General features: G+C 45.4%; 1 protein-coding gene across 4 annotated transcripts in view; it reads right to left on the bottom strand.

The window, feature by feature from the left end:
• Window positions 1-26,395, bottom strand: part of kidins220a (kinase D-interacting substrate 220a) — a 110,960-nt gene extending 84,565 nt beyond the window's left edge. Inside the window, exons 1-4 of one of the 4 annotated variants that reach the window (XM_029713937.1) lie at window positions 26,022-26,394; window positions 9,592-9,621; window positions 8,186-8,301; window positions 1,891-2,030 (exon numbers count right to left, since the gene is read on the bottom strand). The gene's annotated coding sequence lies outside the window, so the exon portion shown is untranslated. Of the gene's footprint in view, window positions 1-1,890; window positions 2,031-8,185; window positions 8,302-9,591; window positions 9,622-26,021 lie in introns of all 4 variants that reach the window. The other 3 variants (XM_029713943.1, XM_029713935.1, XM_029713940.1) reach the window with 3 other exon arrangements.
• Between the last annotated feature and the right edge of the window lie 1,231 nt (window positions 26,396-27,626).

The following is a 27,626-nucleotide window of genomic DNA, read 5'->3' as shown; positions in this document are numbered from 1 at the left end:
GGTGCACTTTATGCTGGGGACAATAAAAGTTCACTTTAAAGTGTGCAGTTGTGTCACACAACACAATGCCACAGATGTCTCAAGTTTTGAGGGAGCGTGCAATTGGCATGCTGACTGCAGGAATGTCCACCAGAGTTGTTGCCAGAGAATTGAATGTTAATTTCTCTACCATAAGCCGCCTCCAACTTTGTAAGATAATTTGGCAGTACATCCAACCGGCCTCACATCCGCAGACCATGTGTAACCAAGATAGCCCAGGACCTCCACTTCCAGCTTCTTCACCTGCAGGATCATCTGAGACCATGAACATTAAAATTATAAGCCTCAGAACCTCACATTCTAAATGCTGGGATGAAATCTCAAAACATTAAGCTTCACTAATCAAACTGGTGTCACTGGGGACAACACTGTCCACTCTATAGCATAAACCAGTCAGTAGATTAACATTTACTTATTGCATGTGAATTTGCTTACTTTTCTGCAGCTGATGATACTGAGGAGTATTTCTGTCTGTAATAATGCCCTTTTGTGGGGAAAAACTCATTCTGATTGGCTGGGCCTGGCTCCCAAGTGGGTGGGCCTATGGCCTTCCCAGGCCCACCCAAGGCTGCGCCCCTTCCCAGTCATGTGAAATCCATAGATCAGGGCCTAATGACTATTTCAATTGACTGATGTCCTTATATATGAACTGTAACTCAGAATCGTTGAAATTGTATTTTGATTTTTGTTCAGTAAATATAGCACATTTCTTACTACAAATGCATTTCAAGATGTTCAAAGTCATGCATATAGCACTTTCCTCTTGGCAGGTCTCTATAGGTGACCAGGGGATTCTCTCTACCACATGTGAATGCTCCCGTGGAGCGCCTAAGTGCAGCCATGCAACTGCATTTTTGCGGTTCACAATATCGGCTGTATGGATGTGTAATGTGAGTGGAGGAAGCCACTTGTGCCCCACCAGATGCAGTCAGTGGAGGACCTTTACCCGGCCGAAGACTACTAAGTCTCTGCCCCTAGAGCCGACAGAGGAGGATGTTCAGTGGCTAAGGAACCATCTCTGGGGCAGGTTCAGTGGAATGGCATATCTGTACCAAACATAATTCTTTTTAAAAGGCACCTGGAGCATGCAGGCATCCTGGCTGGCATGGCGCTCTCGGTGGAGCAGCAGGAGGCTATACCGCAGGCAACAGTTGGACAGCGCACCAACCAACTGGCACACCATGAGGGGGAGCACGTTACTCCGTCGCTGTTAAAAAGGGTCCTCAGATCACAGTCATTGGATGGGTTATTGTCTGTAAAGTGGGGCACAGATGACAAAGAGGAGGACATCAAGGCATTCAAAATGGCTACAGGGATGGATGTGCAGGAGTCAGGGCTTTGGGTTACTGGCACCAGGTCCACTGGTTCAGTGTTTTCGTCACGCCTCCTGTCAGTACCTGTTTTCAGGGAAACCAATGGTCCAAAAATATTCCACATATACGGAACAAAAATATAAAACGCAACAATTTAAAAGATTTTACTGAGTTACAGTTTATACAGTCAATTGCAATAAATTAATTAGGCCCTAATATATAGATTTGACATGACTGGGCAGGGGTGGAGCCATGGGTGGGCCTGGGAAGGGCATAGGCCCGCTGTGGAGTCAGGCCAGCCAATCAGAATGAGTTTTTCCCCACAAAAGGGATTTATTATTATTACTTCTCAGCTAACTAGGCAGCTAGTTTAAGTGGAATGATTAACTGACAATATTTCAAATTAACTTCCAACAGCAAAGCAAAGGGCTACCTGCTATCCCAGCATTATCCCTCGTGCCTGGAACTTCAATGTTTCCATTGAACTCCAAATAAGAAGTAACTAGAGTTGGACAGGATACACGCTACGAAAAATCACCTGGACTGCTTAACGAGACAGAGAGAGATCTAAGGATGGGAGAGTCATCACTTCCAGCAGATCTCCTTGTTGAGGGTGATTTTGATCATGCACCGCTTCTCTTGGGTTGAGCATCATGTTCCGCATGTAACGCCTCATGTCTAAAACATGGGGAAAAGGGGACAAAGTCAATGTCGATGCACCAAGAAATTCTGTCTTAATTTTAACATTTTTTTATTATTATATATTTTTTGTTGCATTTTCCAATTAAGAACATTCAAAACAAACAACAAAAGATATTAGACAACAATAGGACAAAGTGACAGTAACAGACGAGCGTAACAAAAAAATAATAAGTCATAATAAAGAGTAAAATAAGTCATAATAATGAGACATTGGATCATATGGTCACCTGCCGTAAGCTACATATTATACATTACGTGTGAAACATAAGGATTATATAGAGATTCAATCAATGTGATGTGGGGGGAGATTCTCCATATAGTCAATAAAAGGTTGCCAAATTCTGAAAAATGTCTCTAACTTATTCCTCAAGCAGTAAGTGATTTTCTCCAGTGGGATACAACTATTATCTAACATCAAGGCGGTGACCCGATCCTGCAGGTTCATGCTCTACAACATTCGCAGAGTACGACCCTGCCTCACACAGGAAGCGGCGCAGGTCCTAATCCAGGCACTTGTCATCTCCCGTCTGGATTACTGCAACTCGCTGTTGGCTGGGCTCCCTGCCTGTGCCATTAAACCCCTACAACTCATCCAGAACGCCACAGCCCGTCTGGTGTTCAACCTTCCCAAGTTCTCTCACGTCACCCCGCTCCTCCGCTCTCTCCACTGGCTTCCAGTTGAAGCTCGCATCCGCTACAAGACCACGGAGCTTGCCTACAGAGCCGTGAGGGGAACGGCACCTCCGTACCTTCAGGCTCTGATCAGTCCCTACACCCAAACGAGGGCACTGCGCTCATCCACCTCTGGCCTGCTCGCCTCCCTACCTCTGAGGAAGCACAGTTCCCGCTCAGCCCAGTCAAAACTGTTCGCTGCTCTGGCACCCCTATGGTGGAACAAGCTCCCTCACGACGCCAGGACTGCGGAGTCAATCACCACCTTCCGGAGACACCTGAAACCCCACCTCTTTAAGGAATACCTAGGATAGGATAAAGTAATCCTTCTAACCCCCCCCCCCCCTAAAAGATTTAGATGCACTATTGTAAAGTGGTTGTTCCACTGGATATCATAAGGTGAATGCACCAATTTGTAAGTCGCTCTGGATAAGAGCGTCTGCTAAATGAGCAGATGGAGGAAATTAAACTGGATCAGTTTGTATCTGGAGTTCAATGTGGATGTAACACCATCCCTGCATAGGTCACTCCATAGACCCTCATCAAGATCAATACCCAGATCTTTTTCCCATCTAAGTCGGGGTTTATGTAGCTCAGGCAGTGTTAGTCCTGACATAAGAGCATCGTAAACACGGGAAATGGTCTTGAACAGTGGTTGGTCTGCATGGCAGAGTTGTTCAATAGGTGACATCTTAGGTAGGTTCCATTGTCCCTTGAGAGTCACCCTAATAAAGTTTCGTAGTTGTAGGTAGCTAAAGAAGTCCCTGTTAGGCAAGTGGTATTTCTGTTCCAGCTGATCAAAAGACAAGAACTCCCTCCTCATAACAATGTTCCAGAAGAGTGATCCCCTTTTCAGACCACGGTCTAAAGTTACTATTCTGGATAAACATAGGGATCAATCTATTGTTCCATAAAGGGGTTTTAGGGGAAAGGAATCACCCTCGTCTGAACAGCTCATGCAGTTTGCATTATGCCAGGACAGAATGTATGATTAAAGGGTTGTCTGTGATGGTTTTTATAGATTTTCTGTCCCATTTGTAAAACAATTCTGCCCCAGTGTCATCATTTACCTCAAGCTTTTCAATGTTCAACCATGAGGGAGAGGGACCATTGTCAAACCTCTGAGCCAGAAACCTAGACTGTGCAGCCCAGTAGTACATTCTAACATTGGGGAGGTTTAAGCCCCCTTGACGGTAATCAAGGGTCAGTTTATGCAGGCTAACCCTTGGGGTTTTGCCGTGCCAGATAAACCGTCTGGTCAGCTTGTCGAGAGATGAAAAGAATGCTGCGGGAACAGGGATAGGGAGAGATTGAAACAAATATAGAAATCTGGGCAGGACATTCATTTTAATGCCATTGATTCTACCCAGTAGAGTGAGAGGCAAGTCCATCCATTTACAAAGGTCACCCTCCACCTTTTACAACAAACTGGCCAGATTGAGTTTATAGAGGTTGTTCAGATTACCATCCACCATTATGCCCAAATATGTGAAGCCCATAGGCGACCATCTAAAAGGAAACTTGTGCTTGATGGTATGATGGTCAATGATAGACAACGGTAAGATTTCGCATTTATCAAAATTGACCTTATATCCAGAGAAAGAACTATAACACTGTAGTAGGATCTGCAAGTGAGAGAGGGAGTGTTCTGGGTTTGTTAGAAATAAGGTCGTCCGCAAAGAGTGATCACTTATGGGTATGGGGGCCCACCTCAAACCATGTATGTCAGGGCACGTTCTAATAGCCTCAGCCAACGGTTCGATGGCAAGGGCAAAGAGGTGGGGGCTAATTGGGCAACCTTGTCTGTTCCCCCTATAGAGGAGGGAAAGAGGAGGAAGTAATCCCATTGGTAGCAATCCTAGTTTTAGATTTGTAGAGTGATTTTATCAAATTTACAAACACGGTACCTAAACCAAACTTTTCCAAGACCCGAAAGAGGTATGGCCATTCAACCCTATCAAAGGCCTTTTCAGCGTCGAGGGAGACTGCGACACTAGGTATTTTGTTTTTGTTAGCAAGGTGAATTATATCAAAGAACCTTCTGAGATTATTGGAGGACAATCTATTAATTATAAAGCCAGTCTGATCTGGGTTGACCAACAGGGGAAGACATGACTCCAGTCTCTTAGATAGCATCTTGGTGACCAGTTTACAATCTGTGTTAAGGAGAGAGATTGGTGGCCAGTTTACAATCTGTGTTAAGGAGAGAGATTGGTCTATAGGAGGCACACTTTAGTGGGGTTTTCCCTTTCTTGTGGATTACAGTAATCACTGCTTGAGAGAAAGACTCTGGAAAGCAGTTGTCTTCCCCGGCTTTTTTAAGTACCTCCATAAGGTAGGGGACCAACAGCTCCCTAAATTCTTTATAGAACTCTGGAGGGAAGCCATCCTCCCCAGGAGATTTATTAGAAGGTAAGGATTTAATGGCCTACAACAATTCAGGAACTGAGAAGTGTTCAGTCAGGCGCTCTCTGTCTTCCTCTGACAGGCATGGGAGGTTGAGAGAGGAGAGAAAGGAGTCGATCTCTGATAGACCATCGCTTGATTGGGAAGTGTAGAGGTCTTCATAGTATTTCTTAAAAGTATTATTCATTTCAGTAGGGTCGAAAGATATCTCATTAGTAAGAGTTTCTATAGCATTAATTGTCCTCTTACTTTCCTCTGCTTTCAGTTGCCATGCCAATACTTTGTGAGCTTTCTCTCCAAGCTCGTAATAACGCTGTTTTGATTTAGTGATGGCCCTCTCAGCTTGATATGTGTTCAGAATATTATATTTAAGTTTTTTATTTACCAAAAGCCTGTATAGATCTTTAGTAGGTTCTCTCTAGCTCGGAGATTTCAGATTCAAGGGCACTCAGTTCGGCACCGTGTTTTCTCTTCAGCCCTTTAGTATAGGAAATGATCTGTCCCCTCAGATCGTTTCATTCTTTGGGAAACATTGAAAGCCTGTCAGGAGCAGAGGGTTTGTTTGTCAAAGTAAAAATATTGATCTGCTCTTTGATGAATGCACAAAATTCAGGTTGCTTTAGGAGTGTAGAATTTAGTCTCCATCTATATGCTCCATTTACCTTGGTAGGAATGGAGATTGATAATACCAGAGGAGAATGGTCACTAAGCAATCTGGGGAGATACTCCATATCTAACACTATGAAACAGTTGGGTCGATAGTAAAAAGTTATCTATGCGTGTGTGTGTCTTGTGTGGGTGTGAATAAAAAGAGTAGTCCCTATCCTGTGGGTGCAACTGTCTCCAGATGTCTAGTAAATTGAGATCTTTCATGAATGACATGGTGAGCTTGCCGGCGTTGGTAAGAACTGAGGGTTTATCAGAAGAACTATCAAGAACTGTATCTAAACAAAAATTAAAATCTCCTCCAACCAGTAGCCATCCTGGTGGTGCTTGAGCGACCTGAAGGAAGACATCCTGTATAAACATATGGTCATCGAAGTTAAGAGCATAAATATTCAACAGGATCCAAGACTCTGAAAACATATGGCCCTGCACCAAAACAAACCTGCCCGAGGGATCAGAGATGGTGTTGTTTACGCAGAAGGGGATGTGTCTACTTATCTAAATTGCAGTTCCTCTTGCTTTGGAGTTAAAAGAGGACGCAAAAACTTGTCCTACCCATTCCCTCTTCAATTTCTTGTGTTCGCTGGCTGTAAGATGTGTTTCTTGTAAAAACACAATGTCAGCCTTTAATTTCTTACGGTATGTATAGACTCTTTTCCTTTTAATCGGGCTGTTAAGACCTTTTACGTTGAATGTGACATATTTTAGTGGATTAAGCATAGGTTGGGTTTCAAATATGTAACCGAATGGAAATCTCTCATATGTAAATAGTCAGGAAATGTTTCAACTTTGGTTTGAACACTGAAGTGACCTATGTGTCTCTTTAGGAAGGAAACAACAATAAACAGAAAAAAATTAAGAAAAAAATTCCCACCCACCCCGATTGTCAGACTAAAACAACAATCAAACATGAATACACTTGTAGAGATACGTTGCTGCTCGCTTTCCATCTTGCTCTTACTAGCTAAACCTTGGCGTAAACTAAGTTAAAAACAAACGTTGTGAATAGACATTTATGGCTGAATATTTACTGCCCACGGTAAGGGCTGCTTGAGTATCTTTTCGGGAGAGGAGAAACAAATGGGGGGGGGGGAGCAGTGGGCCTAAGCCCACTATTTTGCTTCGCCCAGTGGATATTGACTAAACCAAAATATACTCTCCTGTAAATGTAATAGAACTCACCCCGGGGAAAAAACGGTTAGTTGAAAATGTACAAGTCAATTATAGCGACCGGATACCAGGGTAAACTGATCCAAATTCCAAGAAGATATCAGCAGTTCAGTCCGGATAAGAGAAAACAAACAAACTGCATCTTATCCCCCAGAGAGACTGTCCTGGTTCAGACGCGGTTCAGTTCTTTGAGAAAAGTGAACACTTCTCCCGATGTGTTGAAAAGATGGCTTCGGCCTTTGTACTGAACTTTCATCCACGCAGGGTGGAAGAGGTAGCCGGTGATGTTCTTCTCCTTCAGTGCTTTGGCGGCAGGTCTGAACTGCTTGCGACGTCTGGTGAGATCCGCGCTCATATCCGGGAAAAGGCTGACCCTCTCGCCATCGATGGTGATGTCCCCTTTGGCTCTTGCGAGTTGCAGTATCTTCTCTCTGTCTTGGAAACGGAGGAACCTGATCAGGACGGCCCGTGGGGGCTCATCTGGCCGGGGTTTCGGCGCTGATGTTCTGTGGGCGCATTCGATTTCCAGCGGCTTGGTGAAGTTGATTATGCCTAGGACATCCGGGATCCATTGAGTGAAGAAACGGACCCGGTCACGGCCCTCGCTGTCCTCTTACAATCCCACCACACGGATATTACTATGTCTGCTCTGGTTCTCCATCTGGTCTACCTTGTTTTTCAGGTAGGCATTGTCCTTCTGCAGTTGTATCAGAACCTGGTCATGTCGAGCGATGGTATCATCAACTGTGCTAATGCGCAACTCAGCCTCAGTCATTCTCAAAAGGAGATCATTCATGGAGGATTTCAGGTCGTCAATGGAAGAATGGAGTTCAGCCGATTTTCTTGTCAATTTTCATAGAAAGACCTTTGTTACCATCCTGAATTTCCCGGAGGACTAGCCAGCATGCGAGCCTGCCGAGAGCAACAGTCTGGAACTGTCGTCTGAGTTATGAGGGCTAATGCTAATCTTGCTAGCTGTAGCGTTATCTTGGGAATCAACAACGTTTTGGTCGCCCTTCTTGCCTCTCGGTCGGAGGTCCATGGCTCTTTGGGAAGGTAAGGACTTGACAATTTATCAGCCGATGTTTGAATATTGTTTCAACGTTGTTATTTAGGTAATAATAGAATAACTTTGAAGAGCTCGGTTTGTCAACGTCTGCTCAGCTCCGCGGCATCACGTGCTCCCCCAATTTTATCATATTTGATGAGTTACTGACCTGTCTGTCCACAGGCTCGATGTGCTATAGTCTCCACAACTGGATGCTTGTGCTTGGATCACACTGGCACAGGATGTCCATGCACCGGATGGTCTGAGGGATGCACTCCTGTTGGACTGGAAAAAAACAAAAGAGGCATTTGGTCAGTGGTAGGTATTTTTCAATGCTGTATCAACATCTTTATCTGGACAGAAAATGCATTGTTTATCATAACACAAACCCACTGTGGACAATGTGACAAGTGGTCCCTGAACACCCAATCCTCATGCCTCATTGTTTGTACTTGTTTCCCAATAAACAGCTACTTCTCTGATGAGTTGGACTTGGAGGTTTACAAATGCACAGCAACTCTGCACCAGCACATTACTATAACAACCCAGATAAGGTGGGATACATCTCAGGATTTTGAAATCTTTTAGCTGAGCATTTGCCCTCTCAACATGGATCCCATTTCTTGCTATGTCTTTTGTGAGATGTATCTTGCTCTCTGTGAACCTTCCATGGATCAGGAATGTTCATAGTGACTCCTGCAGGCATCAAGCTCTGGATCAAGAAGCCTTTTTCTGCCAAAATCATGTCTCCAGACGTTAAAGATCTTCTCAAACCCTGACTTCTGGACAATGGCTTTGTCCAACACAGATCCTGGCTACAGATCACTGCAGTGATCCAGGAGTAGCTTGAAGGAGTGCATTGAACGATACACAGTAGGTTTGCTGCTGCAGATCCATCTGACTTGGAGTAGCAACTGCTATGTCAGTACAGTCAATGACCATCCTGCAGTTTCTGCTGAACCCCTGAAAATACGCAGGCAAGCACGTTTGGTTCTTCTCCCGACTTGGAACACTCTTCAAGATGCTAATTAATATTTTTTTTTTTTTAAGTTGTGGATCACATGAATGAAAGTGATGGTAACATTGCTGGCAGTGCTTGCACTACAACAGAATAGTTCAGCCAGGTGCAAGTTGGTGTATGTGACAACTTCATAACACTTGATCCTCAAATGACAGCACCTCAACCCTCCACTTGGCAAAGTAGACAATGCAGGCCTTGTAACGTTCCAAGTATTCAACAACGATGTTGAATATGTCTTTGTCTGGAAGTCCCGTTTCCATCCAAAGTACTTTATCAGACAGCTGTGATCCTGAATACCTGTTGCAGGTATACAGTTGATTCTCCTGTAGAACAACTTCAACAACACTCTAGGATACTATTTGCCTGAAGAGGTGAAGTATTGTGATGAGCTATATGACTGTACTTATGATTCTAATTCTCAAAAGGAAAGTTAAAACCTGGTAGGGGGATCATCTGAAACGGAATGACATGCAGGGATGGAACATAAGGATTTTGGGCACTGACCAAAATACCGAACCAAAATAGCTTGTTAGCAGCTAGTAAACAGGGCTTACCTCATCACACCGCTCCAGCGACGCCTCTCGCTTACAGAGGTCAGAAACAAAAACGTTTATTGTAGTAGTGGTTACAATCTGGTACATAGCACAGAACCATGAAATAAAATGTTTTTGTCACATGTGCCAAATACAACAGGTGTAGACCTTACCGTGAAATGCTTATTTACAAGCCCTTAGCCAACAATCCTTGCATCTCATCAACAGAGAGACCTAAGGTTAATTAGTTAGCTACAAAGGCCAGTGTAATTAAAACATCTCAACTAGGGATGCACGATATATCGGTGAACATATCGTAATCGGACGATTAGCTAAAAATGCCAACATCGGTATCGGCCGATGTCTAGTTTAACGCCCAATGTGCAAAACCGATGTCAAAGCTGACGTGCATACCTATATAACGTAGGTACATGACGTAATGACGCCACGTAAAATTTTGCGCTATACGTGCAACACAGCATTCCTAAACTAGCCCACAATGTCTGCTGTATGGATCGAGCAGTCAACAAGTCAAGCAGTCATTTGAAAGAGTAACATTTCAACGAGACAACTCAAAGGCGAAATCCATTAAAGCCAAGATAATGGAATTCATTGCCCTTGACAATCAACCGTTCTCTGTCGTGGGTGATGTTGGCTTTCGCCGACTGGTCAAGCACCGGTTAACACTACCAAGTGCGCTATTTTTCCGATGTTGCCCTACTGGAGTTACACAGTAATAGCGCCACTGCTATTAGCTTCACGACATACATACTATGGAACGCCGTTTGGGTCTTTGCGTGTCAAAAGATACAGTAGCACTGTCAAAGCACAATAAGGATTAGGCACAATAGTGGAATTTGCGGTTTGCCTTCAAAATAAAACTGTCATTGACAGTGATGCAAATGAATACAAATAATAGAATTACGCCACACTTATTTTGAAGGCTAACCGCAAAGTCCACTATTGTGGCTAATCCTTATTGTGGCTAGCTTCACATAGATGGGTCTGACCACCATTAATCAAATAAGAACTGTCTAATAAATTAGGGTTATTTTAGATGACGACACCTTGCTATATAATTAGCTAGCTAACTATATAGCTACTGAAGCAGATGTCGTTTTGCTATATTTTTGGGGAAGAACATGGTTTGCATCCAAGCTAGCTTTTTTTTATGACCAGCACTGTAGGTGTGCGAGACAACTTTACCAGCATCATAGCATACGTATCGATGAATCTTTGACATATGAAATACAAGTGAGTGTAATCAATGTGTAATAACTACGTAAAAATGTATGAACACGTTCAATTATTATGTGACGTGGAGTCATATTCAGGTCCTGATTGGTCAACAAGCTTATTTGACGTATCTTTTTTGACACGCAAAGACCCAAACGGCGTTCCATAGAAATCTTGGTTGAGAATGAAACAAATTAAAAGAAAATACGAAACAGCACAGCAAGTAAGTGAAAGAAATAGGTTTTGATTATGTTGTAATGGGGACATACGTAAATGCCAAACAAAATAACTTTTTGGTCAGTGTGGTGTGTAACCTTTATTTAACTAGGCAAGTCAGTTAAGAACAAATTCTTATTTACAATGACGGCCTACCCCGGCCAAACCCGGACGACATGGGCCAATTGTGCGCCGCCCAATCACAGCCGGATGTGATACAGAATTGATTCAATCCAGGGACTGTAGTGACGCCTCTTGCACTGAGATGCAGTGCCTTAGACCGCTGCATCCGTGTGTGTGTTAACTATTTAACTGTGCTAGAATGCTTAAAAGGCCGCTAAAATTTAAAATAAATCGGTTTCGGGGGGGGGGGGTTTTTGGCAGGGAAAATATCGGATATCAGTATCGGCGCATCACTAATTTCTGCTAATAAAACAATGCTATGGTAGATAATTTGGAAGATGCTAAACAACAATACACATCAGAAATACACAATATCAATTATTTAAACGGAAAACTACAAAGACCATAATATCTACTAGTTATACTATTTCACTTTACTTGCTAGGTTGCTGACAGTTTGCGTGGAGAAATTTAGGTTTTTCCCACCCTGCAACACTGCCTTGAGTGACGTCAAAACTTGCGACAGGATGTGTAGTTCTGTATGATAGCCACATTAGCGGCTAATTAGCGTTTCATTTTTCGGGGGTAATTACAGGCGAATATATTGATAAAAGTAATCTTAGCGTGCATAACTATTCACCCCCCCAAAGTCAGTACTTTGTACAGCCACCTTTTGCAGCAATTACAGCTGCAAGTCTCTTGGGGTATGTCTCCTATAAGCTTGGCACATCTAGCCACTGGGATTTTTTCCATTCTTCAAGGCAATACCGCTCCAGCTCCTTCAAGTTGGATGGGTTCCGCTGGTGTACAGCAATCTTTTAGTCATACCACAGATTCTCAATTGGATTGAGGTCTGGGCTTTAACTAGGCCATTCCTTGACGTTTAAATGTTTCCCCTTAAACCACTCAAGTGTTGCTTTAGCAGTATAATTAGGGTCATTGTCCTGCTGGAAGGTGTATCTTCATCCCAGTCTCAAATCTCTGGAAGACAAACAAGTTTCCCTCAAGAATTTCCCTGTATTTAGCACCATCCATCATTACTTCAATTCTGACCAGTCTCCCAGTCCCTGCCGATGAAAAACATCCCCACAGCATGATGCTGCCACCACCATGCTTCACTGTGGGGATGTTGTTCTCGGGGTGATGAGAGGTGTTGGGTTTGCGCCAGACATAGCATTTTCCTTGATGGCCAAAAAGCTAAACTTTTGTTTAATCTGACCAGAATACCTTCTTCCATATGTTTGGGGAGTCTCCCACATGCCTTTTGGCGAACACCAAACGTGCTTGCTTATTTTTTTCTTTAAGCAATGTTTTTTTTCTGGCCACTCTTCCGTAAATCCCAGCTCTGTGGAGTGTATGGCTTAAGGTGGTCCCATGGAGAGATACTCCAATCTCCGCTGTGGAGCTTTGCAGCTCCTCCAGGGTTATCTTTGGTCTCTTTGTTGCCTCTCTGGTTAATGCCCTCCTTGCCTGGTTTTGGTGGGCAGCCCTCTCTTGGCAGATTTATTGTGGTGCCATATTCTTTCCATTTTTTATTAATGAATTTAAAATGGTGCTCCGTGGGATGTTCAAAGTTTTGGATATTTTTTATAACCCAACCCTGATCTGTACTTCTCCACAACTTTGTCCCTGACCTGTTTCGAGAGCTCCTTTGTCTTCATAGTGCCCCTTGCTTGGTGGTGGTGCCCCTTGCTTGGTGGTGGTGCCAATTGCTTGGAGGTGGTGCCCCTTACTTGGTAGTGGTGCTGCAGATTCATGGGCCTTTCGGAACAGGTGTATATATACACTGAGATCATGTGAAAGAGCTCATGTGACAGGTATAGTCCACCTGTGTGCAATTAACTAATTATGCGACTTCTGAAGGTAATTGGTTGCACCAGATCTAATTTAGGGGCTTCATAGCAAAGGGGGTGAATACATATGCACCTACCACTTTTCAGTTTTACATTTAAAAAATATTTTTTTCCTTTCACTTCACCAATTTGGACTATTTTGTGTGTCCATTACATGAAATCCAAAAAAACCTCAATTTAAGTTACAGGTTGTAATGCAACAAAATAAGAAATAATGTGAATACTTTTGCAAGGCACTGTAGTTCTAAAATCCCCCAAAATGTATGGTGAAAAACAATTGGAATCATTTCCGTGTTTGACCTCTTGGTTTTATGGGTATTATGACATACTGTGATACTCAATTTGTTTGCACACATAAGGCACGTGCACAAGATGGAAGTACATGGACATGATGCATACTAACCAAAGTCTTGCAGGTGTTTACGTGGTTTTGTGCATGTGCCAGGTGATAGAAATCAACAACAAAAAAAAGTCTGGTAAATAACACCTTGCTGTGGAAATTTTTTCTCAAATTTCGACATGAATAAGTAACAACCACACAGACAACCGGCAGAGTAAGTTAAAATGTAATTAAAATTGTCTTGCTTGTAAGGAAACTTTCCAGGCTTTTGCAGTGCTTTAATTCAGACTGGATCCCAGGAGCAACAGGTTGTCACAGAAGAACAGGATGAGCTAGCTAGCTATGCAACATTCTTCCTCTCTTGACATGCTTTTCAACAGTGACAACAGGGATTGTTTGTCTCTCTTTCTGCTATTCATTAGACACAGCACCAGGGGTGTATTCATTACACCAATTATTTAGCAAAAAAGGTGTCTTAAATGGAACAAAACTGGGTTTGGACTAATGCTTAAGGTGTCAGCATTCTTCAGTTCAGACGGTGCCTAACCAAACGAGTGTACTCCCTTAAGACCTTCCCTTGAAAAACGACAAAAAAAGCGGCAATAGCACTGTTTGTATATTTTGCATACTCAAAAGTCAGGATTTGATTTCTCTTAAATAAATATACATACATATACACCAGTGGCGGTCAGTACAGTTTAAGATGAGGGAAGACTTTTTTTAATGAGCATAGCCTTATTTCTATTACAGCATATTGGATGACTCATTCATATTCCATTCACCCAGTTCAATGTAACAGCGATAGATTTACGCTACTACATGATACTCTACTCCTCTCCACCCTCTCCGAGCTGGGCATCTCCGGCGCGGCCCACGCTTGGATTGCGTCCTACCTGACAGGTCGCTCCTACCAGGTGGTGTGGCGAGAATCTGTCTCCGCACCACGTGCTCTCACCACTGGTGTCCCCCAGGGCTCTGTTCTAGGCCCTCTCCTATTCTCACTATACACCAAGTCACTTGGCTCGGTCATATCCTCACATGGTCTCTCCTATCATTGCTACGCAGACAACACACAATTAATCTTCTCCTTTCACCCTTCTGATAACCAGGTGGCGAATCGCATCTCTGCATGTCTGGCAGACATATCAGTGTGGATGACGGCTCACCACCTCAAGCTGAACCTCGGCAAGACGGAGCTGCTCTTCCTCCCGGGGAAGGACTGCCCGTTCCATGATCTCACCATCACAGTTGACAACTCCCTTGTGTCCTCCTCCCAGAGTGCTAAGAACCTTGGCGTGACCCTGGACAACACCCTGTCGTTCTCCACTAACATCAAGGCGGTGACCCGATCCTGTAGGTTCATGCTCTACAACATTCACAGAGTACGACCCTGCCTCACACAGGAAGCGGCGCAGGTCCTAGTCCAGGCACTTGTCATCTCCCGTCTGGATTACTGCAACTCACTGTTGGCTGGGCTCCCTGCCTGTGCCATTAAACCCCTACAACTCATCCAGAACGCCGCAGCCCGTCTGGTGTTCAACCTTCCCAAGTTCTCTCACGCCACCCCGCTCCTCCGCTCTCTCCACTGGCTACCAGTTGAAGCTCGCATCCGCTACAAGTCCATGGTGCTTGCCTACGGAGCTGTGAGGGGAACGGCACCTCCGTACCTTCAGGCTCTGATCAGGCCCTACACCCAAACAAGGGCACTGCGTTCATCCACCTCTGGCCTGCTCGCCTCCCTACCTCTGAGGGAGCACAGTTCCCGCTCAGCCCAGTCAAAACTGTTCGCTGCTCTGGCACCCCAATGGTGGAACAAGCTCCCTCACGACGCCAGGACAGCGGAGTCAATCACCACCTTCCGGAGACACCTGAAACCCCACCTCTTTAAGGAATACCTGGGATAGGATAAAGTAATCCTTCTAACCCCCCCCAAAAGATTTAGATGCACTATTGTAAAGTGGTTGTTCCACTGGATATCATAAGGTGAATGCACCAATTTGTAAGTCGCTCTGGATAAGAGCGTCTGCTAAATGACTTAAATGTAATGTAAATGTAATTTTCCCTATACCCATCATGAGGTTGCTACAACCTAGCCTATGAATTCAATTTTACAACGCAGGTAAACACAGGTCGAGAGACAATTTTGAGGTGACAGAGAGTGACATTCAATACTGCCTTGCACACTCTTGCCTGCATCTAGCTGATCTAGGGTGTAATTATTAATCCAACAGTTGCAAATGAGAGTTTCTGTTGGACAAATTCAGTTATGTTTATCCCCGTTTTGTTCAGTTTGCTTCCTTTTAAGAAACGTTTAAACAGAATCGGCGGAATGAATACACCCCTGGTTACGCGTGAACAGAGTTCACTCTCATAACAGCCACATTGTATTCCTTCTCTTCCTTCCCTTGTGGACTTCAATGCACAACAAATCAGCTGTATGGGACCAGGTGAAAAAAAAACTTTCCAAGCCAAACCTATACAAACCTACATCGTTGTCGCCATATTGGCTAAAGTAACGTCATAGTCAGCATAGCTAATATAACTAACGTGTTAGTAAACCTGCTACAATCATGCAGTAATGTTATTGTAAGCAGTTACACCGGCAGGCCCCAGTGGCAATAAATTAGTAATACCAAAAGCTTACCTTGACTTGGAAGAGTTCCAGTGTTGTGTTGGAAAGTCATAGCCAGCTAGCTAACATAGCATCACTCTGTTTGAGCAGGGTGTTTCAGTGAGCTAAACTAGCTAGCTGAATTTGTTAGCTAAGTAAGTGAAACTGAAAGTTGAAAAAAAATTACTCTCGCTTGCTTCTCCTTCATTTTGGAAGAAATTAATATGTTCAAAACTGTTCACCTATTGTCTTTCTCTTTGAGGCAACTATTCAACACATTTTATGCACTGCAGTGCTAGCTGTAGCTTATGCTTTCAGTAGTAGATTAATTCTCTGATCCTTTGATTGGGTGGACAATATGTCAGATCATGATGCAAGAGCTCTGATAGGCTGGAGGACGTCCTCCGGAAGTTGTCAAAATGACAGTGTAAGTCTATTGAAGGGGGTGAGAACCATGAGCATCCTAGGTTTTGCATTGAAGTCAATGGACCCAGAGGAGGACGGAAGCTAGCTGTCCTCCGGCTACACCATGGTGCTACCCTACAGAGTGCTGTTGAAGCTACTGTAGACTTTCTTTGCAAAATAGTGTGTTTTAATCAGTTATTTGGTAACGTGATCATATTTAGTATAGTTTTATCTAAAAAGGATAACTTTTTAAAGGTTTTACAATTGTAATTAAATTCACTGAGGATGGTCCTCCCCTTCCAGCACTGGTTGAGAGAGTGCTGCAGCAGAGGCAGCTGATTCATGGAGACAGAGCAGCACGTCAACTTTTTACCAGTTTTAGGTAGCCTAGATTGGTCATTATGGAGACACCATTTTTCCATAAAACATTAACGCACGAGAGCTGATATAACGGCGACAAAGCATTGGAAAATAACTTTAGGCGCACTACAGCTCTTTAGATATATTTGCTCAGAGGTGGTTTAAAACTTCTTCAGGATTGGTGAGTCCCATGCGGGACGGTTGAGCTAACCTAGGCTAATGTGATTAGCATGAGGTTGTAAGTAACAAGAACATTTCCCAGGACATAGACATATCTCATATTGGCAGAAAGCTTAAATTCTTGTTAATCTAACTACACTGTCCAATTTACAGTAGCTATTACAGTGAAAGAACACCATGCTATTGTTTGAGGAGAGTGCACAGTTTTGAACATGAAAAGTTATTAATAAACAAATTAGGCACATTTGGCAGTCTTGATACAACATTTTGCATTTCAAAGATGGTACAAAAAAAGTTTTTTTTTTCTTCTTTGTATTATCTTTTACCAGATATAATGTGTTATTCTCCTACAGTCCTTTCACATTTCCACAAACTTCAAAGTGTTTCCTCTCAAATGGTACCAAGAAAATGCATATCCTTGCTTCAGGGCCTGAGCTACAGGCAGTTAGATTTGGGTATGACATTTAGGCAAAAAAATAATAAAAGGGGGCTGATCCTTAAGAGGTTTAAAGTGAACTGTATTCTAATGTCGACTTTTATTATCGATAACCGTATCAAGCGAAGGGTTGTAATCATGTTCAGTTCTAGGTTCTGGAGCGCTGCGCGAGTGGACATTTTTCATGGAAGTTATGGAACTACCTCACATGCTTCTGTTATGGGAAAAAGTCCACAATGAAAATGACAATGTGGAAAATTATAGGCTACATTTGCACCTGTTGGACATCAAGAAAGCTATTCATTTCTATGCTACTGTAGCCTACCATTTGATACAATAAATGTTGAAATTACTATCACTGGAGTCATTGCAAATCAATTTGTGCCACTTGTATAGCCTACCTGGAGCTGGCAGTTTGTTGTAGCCTTGTATTATGCAATTATTAAATGGCCGTGTTTAGTTAATTAAATTGGAAGTTATCAATTGTGATCACGGTCACAGCCCTATCACAAACGTATCGTTCTCCACATTTAATTTCAGTTTCAATGTGGACTTTTCCCTGAAATGAGTTGGCCAAGCAGGGGCTATTGGCTACCAGCATCTAGCTCAACAAACCATGGCAAAGTTGAATTGCAATTATAAACCCAGATTTTAGTCAGTAGCCTATTGAAATAAGTCAATCTTGCAAATAGGCCATTTATAACGGTTTGAGGTCTTATCTGGAACATAACAGCACAATTGGCAAAAAAAAAAATAGCCTAACATTCGTTTTTTTTAATTTGTGCAAGAAACACTTGTTACAGAGATTGAGATCTTCTGTCCAGCTTTCATCACTCAAACTCTCCTGTCAGATTTATTTATAGTTATGCACATGCCCAAACGGGATTTATTTACAATTAGAAACAAGGTGTTTTGAGACTTGAAAGCTGATTGGTTGAAAGCCATGGTATATCAGATTGCGTATCACCGGAATACAAAAATGTATATATTGTAATGACCCGGCTGGGTCATAAAAGGAAAAGAGACGGACCCCAGGTGTGCAGGTTAGAACACAGGTTTATTCCTAAACTGGGCTATTGTTGTGGCCACAGCCCATGCCGCTAAATACCGAACGTACACAATTACACCATGTCGAGTTAAGGGTCACCCCCATAAGAACAGATCAAGGCCCGAACAGAAAGAGAGATGAGACAGCAATCCCTATTTATGCATTTCCAAATTCCGCGGGATTACCCATCATACCCCCCACCCTTTCCCTCTGTCCTGACACATTCAACCCCTGCTAGTAGCCATGAGAACCATAACACACCCACGAACACAGAACACAATACCGGGTCGTTACATAGCCCCCCCCTTTCTAAACCCTAGCCCCTAGGGTTACACAACAAAATCCTTAAAACGACCCGGAGGTCGCATCAGTCTCTTGGGCCTCCCACCGGTGAACCCCCAGAACACTCATCTGCCCCAATGTCATTTCCAGCACCCTCTGAAGAAGCAGCCCCCATCCCAGGCTCAGGTTGCGCTAGAGTCTCCTCGTTAGACTGTTCCCGTGGGCTCACATCAGAGACCTCACTCCCATTTCCTACCGTTTTCCTCCCTCTGTAGGGTGCCAATCGGTCCCGGTGGACCACCACCTTCCTGCTCCGTGGGGGGACCTCCACCCGGTACGTCACCTCCCCCACTCTCTCTATCACCAGACACGGCCCCACCCATGCACTGTCCAGCTTTGGGCACCGCCCCTTCTTGTGCGTGGGGTTGTGAAGCCACAAACATTCTCCCGCTCCAAAGTGCCTCCCCCTAGCGCGCGAGTCGTAGTGGCGCTTTTGGCGGACCCCTGCGTTCTCGAGTTGCTCTCTTGCGAAGGTGTGAGCCGCTTCTAACCGGTTCTGCAGACGACACACATAGTTCGGGCCAGGCAAAACCCCGTCGTCATTATCAGGAGGGTGACCAAACGTCAGTTCGGCTGGGGTGCGCAACTCACGACCTAACATTAGTAGCGCTGGGGAGCACGCAGTCGATTCTTGAACAGCCGACCTACATGCCATAAGAATAAACGGTAAGTGGGTGTCCCAATCTCTCTGGTGTTTTGAGGTAACGATGGCCAGCTGCTGTGCTAACGTTCTGTTAAATCTTTCCACCAGCCCATCACTCTGGGGGTGAAGTGGCGTAGTGCGCGTCTTCTCCGCGCCTAACCGTCTACACAACTCTGAGAACACCCGTGACTCGAAGTTTCTCCCCTGGTCGCTGTGAATAGACTGTGGCACCCCAAACCGACTGATTATTCCCCCCACCAACGCATCAGCTACTGTCGCTGCCTCCTGGTCTGGGAGAGCGTAAGCCTCCGGCCACTTGGTGAAGTAGTCCATAGCGGTTAGAATCCACCTGTTACCGCTGTCTGTGGTTGGAAACGGCCCCACTATGTCTACCCCCAGTCTCTCCATGGGCTCCCCTACTGGGAATTGTTGTAGGAGGGCGTGTGACTGACCTGGAGGTCCTTTTTTAGCAGCACACTCGTCGCACTGCCTACAAAAGTCCTCAACATCCCTCCTGTGCCTGGCCCAATAGAAGCCTTTACGCACGCGCTTTAACGTTTTGGAGACCCCAAAATGCCCTGCGCCAACTCCCCCGTGAAGCTGCTGTAACACGCTCCCCTGCAGCCTTTTGGGCACCACTACCTGCCACGTAATTTCTCCAGTCGCTGGCTTTTTCCACGCCCTCTGGAGCACTCCCTCAGCCACTCTAAGGACTGTGAATTTAGCCCACAGCCCCTTGGTGACTGGTGATAGAGGGGCTACTTCCCCCCACGGCGGTCGTCTTCTCTCTTCCACCCACCGCAGCACAGGACGCAGCTCTGCGTCCTCCTCCTGGCGACGCCTCCACTCCCCAACGTTCACAGCCTCAAGCTCCCGGCACTCTGTCACCCTCAGCTGACTCACCGTGGCGGTGACTCCCTCCTCCCTGCACAGTTCTCTCTCTTGCTCCACCCGTTTGGCGCAGTACCCACAGCCATCCTCAGCACACGGGCGGCGGGACAAGGCGTCTGCATTGCTGTGGCGAAGGCCGGCTCTGTGCTCCACCTGGAAGTCGTAGGGTTGCAGCTCCTCCAGCCAGCGGGCAATCTGAAGGAGAGAAGCCACTGCAGGGCGGAGTGATCCGTCCGGACCACAAACGGCAGGCCCCCCAGGTAGTACTTGAAATGGCGTACTGCTGCCACGACAGCCAAAAGCTCTCTCCTTGTCACGCAGTAGCGTTTCTCAGCCTTATCAAAAGTTCTGCTGTAATAAGCTACTACGTGTTCCCCATCAGGACCACGCTGAGCCAGCACAGCCCCCAAACCCTCATTGCTTGCGTCGGTGTCCAGGATGAACGGACGGTTCGGGTCTGGTGAGGCCAGGACAGGAGCCTCCATCAGGGCACGTTTGAGGGCCTCAAACGCCCGCTGGTGCTCTTTGGTCCAATGAAAAACAGTGTCCTCCTTGAGAAGGTGGTTCAAAGGAGCCGCTACCCCCGCAAACCCCTTCACAAACCTACGATAGTAGGATGCCAGCCCCAGGAAGCTCTTAACCTCTTTTTTCCCCCCTGGAACTGGCCACCCCCTCACAGCCTCTACTTTGTCTGGCATCGTGCTGATGCCCTCACCACCCAGCTGATGCCCCAGGAACGCCACCTCCCTTTGCATGAAATGGCACTTTCCCGGATGTAATTTTAGCCCTGCCCCCGAGATCCTCTCCAACACTCGCCTAATTGCCCCCAGTGCCCCCTCAAACGATGTGCCGTGCACCAATATGTCGTCTAGGTACACAACACACTCGTCTCTCGGAACCCCCGCCAGCACTCTGTCCATGAGCCTCTCAAAGGTGGCAGGAGCATTACAGAGCCCGAAGCACAGCACCTTGAACTGCCAATGGCCCCTATCTGTGGAGAAGGCCGTTTTTTCACGTGCCCCTGGCGAGAGGGGCACCTGCCAGTAGCCACTGCGCAGATCAAGGGAGGAGAACCACGAGGACCCTCTCACGTGGTCTAACGACTCATCAATCCTCGGTAGGGGATAAGAATTCTTTAGTGGTGATAGAATTTAGGCCCCTGTAGTCAACACAAAACCTAAGTTTACCCCCTTTCTTAGGCACCATGACGACCGGCGCGGACCATGGGCTATCTGATGGCTCAATGAAATCAGCCCGCAACATGTCAACAATAGCTGTGTCTGCTGCTTCCCTCCTGGCAAGGGGAATACGACGGGGCCGAATTTTAATGGGTCGGGCATCCCCAGTGTCTATTTCGTGCTGAACTAGGTGCGTTTGTCCTACCTCATCTTCCCCCCAAGCGAAGCTATCTTTAAAGTCCAACAGCAGCTGCTTTAACTGTCTCTGTTGTCCCTCATCCAGACCCTGACAGTTCTTCAGCCACACAGCCTCAACGGCGTCTATAGCTTCCTCCTTCCCCCCGTCGGGCTGATGGGGTGAAGGAGCCAGTGTGTTTTGGGCTACTGAGCTGCTTGTGCTTGCACCATGATGGGGAGTGAAGGCCGTCGCCGCCGGAGACAGCTGCTGGAATGGCACAACGACCAAGGGAGCAGCCGGGATGACCGGTGGAGTTTCTGCAAGCTTGGAGGAAGACGGAGGGACAGCCCTGCCCCCTGCTGGCCCTCCCGAAGTCGACATTCCCACTGTGGGCCCCCCCGACAGCCTCAAAGTGCCCGACGCTAAGTCCAACTGAGCCCCACAGTTTTTCAAAAAGTCCATTCCCAGTATACAGGGGTCCTGCACCGCTGCTACCCATGCCGGACACCCCACAGTTCTCCCCCCCACAGTCACAGATAGCTGACACTTCCCTAACATGGGGGCTAGCTCCCCCGTGACAGTCCGTAGCTGGACAAGGGTCGGCTCCACCCGCACCCCAACAGGTAGTATGTCTGGTCTCACCAGGGTTACTGTAGAGCCCGTGTCGACCAGGGCCAAACATTCCACCCCCTCCACCTTGACGATGACATTACAGAAGTCCCCAACGGTGGTACGTCCCACCACAACTACCGGACTAGGAAACACGGCGGCAGCTACACCCTGGGGGAGCAGGTCCCCACCCTCTTGTCTGCGCTGCTGGGTACCTCTTTTGCTTACAGTGGGTTTGGGGGCGGGGGGGTGGGTCCGCGCTGCCCCCTGCGCGAGAACCCACCGTCGTTTCCCTGGTGACGGGGTAATCTGCCACACTCCCGCTGAATGTGGCCAGGCTGGCCACAACCCCAGCATACAATAGGAGTTGAGCTGACACTGCGACGCTGCCTGGAGCCCCTCTCCATGACAAGCGAAGCAGTCTTGACTAGCCCGCACAACTCGTCGGCCCACTCTGGTTTCGTGACCCCTGGCACCCCAGCCACCGCTGCTCTCACCTCTGGTTGACTGGCGACTTCCACCCTCACTCCCTCACCCCAGATCAGCTCCCTCTTCCTGGCTATCTCCACTGCAGCCCGCAGAGATGGTGGGTCCGCCATCTGAACATGTTTACCCAGTTCGGTGGAAGAGAGCGCTCTAATAAAACTGTCCCGTGCCAGCTCGTCTTGCACCCCAATCGGCATAGTTGCATAAGCCCGCCTGGTCAGGCTCAGAATACCACTTGCCAACGCCTTTAATGATTCCCCCTGAAGTCTCTTTTTGTTACTCAGTTCAATCCGCAGCATGTTGGGCTGCGCGTCGCTGCCGAAACGGCCCCCCAATGCCTCCACTAGCGCACCATAGTCGCCCCTCTCGTCCGGGGCTAGCGTTAACAGGCATTCCGACGCCTCCTCTGCCAGGCTCAGGGCAAGCTGTAACGCTTTCGTCTCGTCAGACCACCTCCCGGCTGCAGCCAACAACTCGAATTGAGTGAAAAAAACTTCCCATTTACCTTGTCCATTGAACTTTGGTAGTTTAGCCGCTACCGTGGCTAATGGCAATAGGCCGCCGCCATCTCTGTTTACATACGCAGGCCCCGCCATTTCCGCACCCGGTGACGTCGATATCCCCGTCGCCGTGACGTCTGCTCTCGAGCGGAGTGAAGGAAAACCCGCCAGTTCTGCCATCTTGCTGACTGACAATTTAACTCCCGCCATGTGGCTCTCCAGCTCATCTACGGCTGTCGCCGCCCGACCCTCCCGACCGGGTACCCCCGAGCCCACAACGGACATTTTGTCCGACTACGCTAAAGCCAACCCGGCCTATACTGAACAGCTAACTCGCCTAGTCTCGATCCCGTAGTTCGAAAGCACTTCTGACACCAATGTAATGACCCGGCTGGGTCATAAAAGGAAAAGAGACGGACTCCAGGTGTGCAGGTTAGAACACAGGTTTATTCCTAAACTGGGCTATTGTTGTGGCCACAGCCCACGCCGCTAAATACCGAAGGTACACAATTACACCATGTCGGGTTAAGGGTCACCCCCATAAGAACAGATCAAGGCCCGAACAGAAAGAGAGAGAGAGATGAGACAGCAATCCCTATTTATGCATTTCCAAATCCCGCGGGATTACCCATCATACCCCCCACCCTTTCCCTCTGTCCTGACACATTCAACCCCTGCTAGTAGCCATGAGAACCATAACACACCCACGAACACAGAACACAATACCGGGTCGTTACAATATTTACGTTGGCAACCAGTTTATAATAGCAATAGGGCACCTCTGGGATTTGTGATATATGGTCAATATACCACGGCTAGGGGCTATGTCCTCACAGCCCTTGGCCATATGCCACACCTCCTTGGGTTTTATTGCTTAATTGTAGCAGTCAACAAGTTAAATCGACATCCATTGATGGAAAATGATCAGTAGACTTCGGCTCCGGACTTCGGCTTGTCTCCAGAAAAAACCCTCACCGAAGTCCAAAACATAATATATGGACGAACTATTTTGACTGGGAAGCATGCGGACGCCTTTACAAGCGCGGAAGAAGTGCCAAATACTGACCACTGCGTCGTGAACAACATCAGTGTGAGGATCAAATCAAACCTAATGTTATTGGTCACATACACAGGGTTAGCAGATGTTAATGCGAGTGTAGCGAAATTCTTGTGCTTCTAGTTCCGACAATGCAGTAATATCTAACAAGTAATCTAACAATTTCACAACAACTACCTTATACACACACACAAGTGTAAAGGAATGAATAAGAATATGTACATATAAATATATGGATGAGTGATGGCCGAACGGCATAGGCAATAGTGGAATCGGCGGTTCGCGTTCAAAATAAAAGTCCCCCATTGAAACTGATGCAAATGTATACAAATAATGGAATCATGCCAATTGACTAGTTAATACTAAACATATAAATTCAACAAAATACCGTTAATTTGACACAAAGTATAGTCAGTTAATCGCACTGTGGATGTATTAGACTTCATAATTGCATTGGGGACATAGGCCTACTTATATGCATTGTACAGCCTTACCCATGTATCTTGGGTCCATGAAATGGGACATCTGCCTACTCAGCGTCACCCACAGATTACAATTCTGACGAGTTTACACAACTATTAGTGTCGTAGTTCTTATTTCGGGACTTCAACTGTTGGAAATACATAGGCCTACTTATACGCACTGTACAGCCTTACTAATTGATTTTGGGTCCATGAACCAGCGTCGGCCTACTCAGCGAAACCCACAGATTACAAATATTATCGTATCTCATATTGCGGGACTTCAACTGTTGGAAATCACCTAACTGTTCAGCCTATTGTGTGTATTTAACATTCATCTTGAAATGTACAGCCTTACGTATAGTTGAGTAACGCTCAACTCCTTTCTCTTATATCGAGGCGGAGTTGAGTTTGGATAACCGGTCGCGGGATTTGCGAGCAACAACAGTCACCTTCAGTCAATTCTGAAAACGCCTTACCGGTTTGTCCTTTACAACTGCGGTCCTGAAATTCATACTTGTAACTTGTATTAAATAAAACCACTGACTTGTTCCTCGTGTGTTGGTCGTACTACGTACGCTGAGATTCAATTAGCACATGCGTGCGGATTTGAGCAACACAAACGAGAAAAACGTGGGAGGTTGTATCCTGTTAAAAAAAATAATTAAGTATGAATTTCAGCACCCCGAGGAAAAACCGCAGTTGTACACAGGATTGACATTTTTACAAGAATCGACTGATAGTGACTCAATGTTGTTGCTAGCAAATCCCGCGACCAGCAATCAAAACTCAATAAGAGAACGGGCTGAACGCTCAACTACCTTACCTATGGATATTGGGTCCATGAAATAGAAAGTAAACTGATACCCATTGATCTTGGGTCCACGAAATGGAGTAAGGCAGTCCGTTGCAATATGAATGTTCAATAAGTACAATAGGCTGAATAGTGAGGTGATTGTCCGTAGTTAAAAGTACTACAACGCGAACGTGTAAACTCTTCATTTGTGTTCTGAGAAGGCTGATCGACCATTTCATGGACCCAAGATCCATAGGTAAGGCTGTACATAATATACGTATTGCAATTCTGATACATAATTCTAATCCAGATTGCGATGACAGATGTTTGTATTTTTGTTTAATGTATATAACATTACAACCTTGTTGCATAATTCCATTTTTTTTTATCCGTTTGCAAGTTAATGGGTGACTTATTTTGAAGGCAAATCCCGATTCCACTATTGTTGGTCACGACAAACATGAAATACAGAGTCTAGCTAGGTAACATGGTTGCTTCTTACCTTTACGATAAATAAACAATACAACGTCCTCTCGTTCAAACTGGGTTACCCCGTTTCCTTTTACATTTTTCCAACGTTGTGTTTCTTCACTGTTTTGAAACCACAACACTCTTGTACTTAGTGTTTCAGGCCAGCTTTGTTCGTTTGACGATTTTTGAGGGCGTGACGTGGAGAAAAGTCAACTTTTTTTGCTAACAGGCTGCACGGTTCCTGGCAGTTTCATCGCCGCAAATGTCAAATAGATCTGTCGTTGTTCAAGGCTAGAAATGTGTTGTTCAATACTGGCCTGTGATGTAATCTGGTTTATTGATATGCCTACATTACAGTGCAAGATAGTCTTTCATCGTGGATTGTACGCACAGCTAGGTGTTATAGCCTTACTATGAACCACTGAAAGTAACCTAGAAATGTAAATCTGCTGGTTTAACCAGTACTGCCAAGAAAGTCACGGACAGTCCAGAATAACTGAAACATTTAGACTAAACAAAAATATATAGACCTATGTCCCAACAGCCACTGACTGTTACAACAACAAAAAAGCAATATTACCAGAAAGTATAAAAGTGGTCAATGTTTCAGTGTTACCAAATGACAAAATAATTAAATGGCAGAATAGACATTCCTCAACCTTTTCAAAACTAGGTCAGTAATTCGAAAGATCCATTTACCAATACATTTTCTTAATCCAAATTAGCTGTACATTTGAAGAATGCCAGCTCAAACTGGAAACCAAGCAGTGCAACATGGACAGGTCATTTTGTAAACAAAATACAAATACTATTCAGTTGTCAACAACATATCTCAGTGTCTGGATTTTTGGAATAAGAGTAATTTGCATTATACAACCGACTAAATAATGATAGCTAATACCTGGGAGAGGACTGGTGAAAGCATTCCAAATATGATCCAAAACTGATATAGCATTCAGAGCCATGTTGACTGACAAAGGATACATTAGGATTATTAGCAGTCAAGTGGGGCATTGATGGTAGATGGAGGGATAAGGCTAATGTGTCTTACATGTTTTTCCCAAGTCTGCATTTTACCACTTATTTATTTCACCTTTATTTAACCAGGTAGGCAAGTTGAGAACAAGTTCTCATTTACAATTGCGACCTGGCCAAGATAGACATGACTAAAACAAACGCTTCAAAGTTGAACAGAGATGGATTGAGCGACAGCTATACAGAACCTCTCACACACTCGCAGCAGAGGATTCTTGTTTGTTTTAGGTTAGGAAATGAGAGGGATCTCATAGACCCAGATTTTAAACAAAGCAAGCCTTTCCATTTCCACTCCCCTTTTGATTAGGTCCAGGCCAGTGACTTCACGCTCGTTTGCCAAGCGCCCTTTCCAGTGAGCTACAGTACCAGATTCAGACACACAGTATTTAGCGTGCATCTCAATAGTCCAAAATGGCTTCATCTCCTTTCCTCCATCGATACCAATTTGAAAGAGCTAGATTAGTGGAAGCTTGGCTGGTAGCCATGGTAGCTAGGGCATCTACCATAGTGCTTTCACCGGTCCTATATTTCCAGACTAGTGAGGATGAAAGGAAGGAGACAAGGAAAGTAATCCATGTTAAACTATTAGGATGCACCCTAA

Source organism: Salmo trutta, chromosome 25 (genome assembly GCF_901001165.1).
Source record: "Salmo trutta chromosome 25, fSalTru1.1, whole genome shotgun sequence".
NCBI classification, from domain to species: Eukaryota; Metazoa; Chordata; class Actinopteri; order Salmoniformes; family Salmonidae; genus Salmo; species Salmo trutta.
This window is presented reverse-complemented; position numbering and strand designations above follow the sequence as displayed.